This window comes from Physeter macrocephalus, chromosome 6 (genome assembly GCF_002837175.3).
Source record: "Physeter macrocephalus isolate SW-GA chromosome 6, ASM283717v5, whole genome shotgun sequence".
Taxonomy (NCBI): Eukaryota; Metazoa; Chordata; class Mammalia; order Artiodactyla; family Physeteridae; genus Physeter; species Physeter macrocephalus.
This window is the reverse complement of record NC_041219.1, coordinates 55,454,711-55,457,610: the sequence shown is the minus strand read 5'-3', so window position 1 is coordinate 55,457,610 and position 2,900 is coordinate 55,454,711. Positions and strand designations below refer to the sequence as shown.

At 49.0% G+C, this 2,900-nt stretch overlaps 1 non-coding gene across 1 annotated transcript; it reads right to left on the bottom strand.

Annotated features, from left to right (window-relative positions):
- Positions 1-2,440: 2,440 nt before the first annotated feature.
- Positions 2,441-2,547, bottom strand: LOC112066370 (U6 spliceosomal RNA). The gene has a single exon (XR_002892591.1). It is a non-coding gene; the product is annotated as a U6 spliceosomal RNA (small nuclear RNA).
- Positions 2,548-2,900: the final 353 nt, after the last annotated feature.

The following is a 2,900-nucleotide window of genomic DNA, read 5'->3' as shown; positions in this document are numbered from 1 at the left end:
GAAAATAGTCCCGTCATTCCTATGTACATTGGGGGGAAAATGAGGCTTTGAGAGGTTTAAGAACTTGTCCCAAGTTCAGCCAGGTCCACCTGTTAATCAACACTCTCACCCATTCTATTTTATCACCTCCCAAAGAGGGTCTCATGTGTCATAGTAGGGAGTTGGGACTTGAGCCTGAAGTCTAATGGCCGATGGGCTCGGAAGAAGCCATCCATTTCTGATGGTAAGATTGGACTCCCTCAGATTTGCTCAGACTTACCTGTGGTCGGTGACATCGGCTGGGGGTGGGGGAGGGCGCGGGGGGGCAGGAAGGGCTCCGTGAAACCAGGAACTCGTTCTTCCTGGGGCAGAACCCGGCTCTCCCAGCTGAGGAAGTTCTCCGTTTTCAGAGGGAAGGGGGTAGGGAGAGTCCATGCCTCCCTCTGAGTCCAAAATGACCCACCTGCGGACCTTACAGCTCTCCTGCCACCCCCAGTCCCAGCCTCCTCTGCAGCCTCGAAGGACCAGGGCTGGGAACAGAGGGTGGGGCGCAGGCAGGGCCAACACTAACACAGTACTTCCAGAGGACCACAAACGTATTTTCATTAAAATCAGAAGAAAAGTGAACTTCAGATTGAAGAAGATATTTTAATATATTAATATAGTCATCTGTGTACCAGCATAGAAAATATGATTTTTAATATTTTTTATGGAGTCAGGTCCCCACGAAGGCAAAAGGATCCACCTAGTCTATGAAAGTTGTGATGAGTTTGGTGCGTGTGTGTGTGTGTGTGTGTGTGCCTGTGTGTGTGTGTGTGTGTTTCAGGGCAGAGACTGAGGGCCTAGGCCTTCGGGCTCTGACTCTCCAGCTCATAGCCTGGCAGGCTGCCTGCGTCTTCCTGCTAAACTCCACACGCCAGGACGCGCTCTAAGGAACCTGGACCCCACAGCGTGGTGCTCACCACCTGCGTGGATCACACCCTCTTCCTGGCACGGTGTCCACCGCTCTGAGATCCCACCGTGTGGCAGCTGGACACAGGGCGGCAGGACTAATCCCTGAGATAACTCAGGGAGGGTTATCCCAGCCTCTCAACAGCAGCGAGGCCTGGTTGGCCCAGGGAGGGGGAGGCCAGAGCAGGGGGGCTGCCCACAGTGGGAAGACGGGGAAAGGTGAATGTCCAGCAGAGAGCCTTCCAGACTGGATCAGGCAAGAGGGGGTCCTAAGGGGCAGGGCTAAATCTCAGAGGTGGGATTATGCAAATCAATTCCGGCCAGAGATCTTGAAGCTTGAAAAAACCCAGACCGGGGGAAAGAATTTAATCTATAAAAATTTAAAAGTATGAAATATAAAATAATCCCTCCAGGTGCTTATTTAACAACCAAATCATTCCAACACAATGAACCGTATGTAAAATGTACCTCCCCCCAGCCCCTCACCTACAGCCCGAGGAGCCCCTCTTCTCTCCACCACCCTACCACCCAGGCTTGGGTGCTTTCCCCGTCCTCCTTTCTGTCTCACTGACCCAGCAAATTCTGAAGTCCCACGTCCTCCAGGGGGTGACTGGAGGACAAGGCCCGATTTCCTGGCCCCCAATCTGTGGGGGGAATCTGTCTCCAGATCCTGAATTTGCCTATGCGAATTGGCTTTCTGATATGCTGGTGTCTGTACGTGGAGACTTAATCTTGGTAGGAGGACCAGGTAGGTGAAAGTGTGCCAGGGGAGCAGGGATGCATCTGAGTCATGGGTGTGGCTCCCACAGGCTGGGGTGTGGGTAGGAAGGGGAGCCCCTCTGAATGGAGATGTGCACACAGAGGGCCTGGGTAAGTCTGGGTGACTGGAGAGAGCCCGAAGTGGGTGCTGGACCTGGGGCCCAGACAGCAGAGGCTTACACTCTGGTAGCCACCAGTCACAAGTGAGTGTCTGAGCGCTGGGAACGCAGCTTGTGTGTGCAACTGAGGAATCGAACTGCTAATGTGCTTAATTTTCACTAAAAATTAATTTAAAAGTTGTTACTCTCTCCATTTAGTTATTGGAAAACATAAGTATTGGTGAGATAGTTTGAGTATGTGAACTTACTTTTCAACGTGAATGTTGTGAAATCTGAACACAGGCCGCGTATTTCCAATAAAAATTTAGCATCCAAATTGAAATGTGGTGTCAGTGTAAAATACACAGTACACCTTTAGGACTTAGTACGAAAAAAAAGAATCTTTTCAAGGACCTCAGTAATTTTGTACATGATTACATGTTGAAATGATAATATTTTAGATACAAGTTAAATAAATATATTACTGAAATTAATTTCACTTTTTTTTTGCTTTTTTAAGATTAAAAAAAGTTTTTTTATTGGAGTCTAGTTGATTTACGATATTGTGTTAGTTTCAGGTGTACAGCAAAGTGTATCAGTTATACGTATACATATATCCACTCTTTTTTTAGGTTCTTTTCCCACAGAAGCCAAAAAATATGGAACACTTCACAAACCCGTATGGCCTCCTTGTGCAGGGGCCACGCTAATCTCCTCTGTATCGTTCCAATTTCAGTATATGTGCTGCAGAAGAGAGCACTTTTTTTTTACTTTAAAAAATATGGTTACTAGAAATTTAAAAATCATGCATGTTGCTCACATTGTATTTCTGTTGGACAACTCTCCTCTAGAGGGAAAGGCTAAAAGGGACCTAACTGGCTTCAGGTGGCAAGGTAGGGTGGCAGGCCCTCTAGGGCAGGGCCAAAGGTAGCTTGATGCCGGGGTGGAGGTTGGGGGTAGGAGGGGAGTGGGGGCTGGAAGGGGGCAGAGACAACTGGACCTGGCAATGTTGCGAATGTGTTTCATGGGGCCGGCCGGGTCCGCTGTGTGTATCATAAGGCTCAGGTGTCTCTGCACCCCTCCATACCCTCTGTGCCCTTCTCCCCCGTCTTC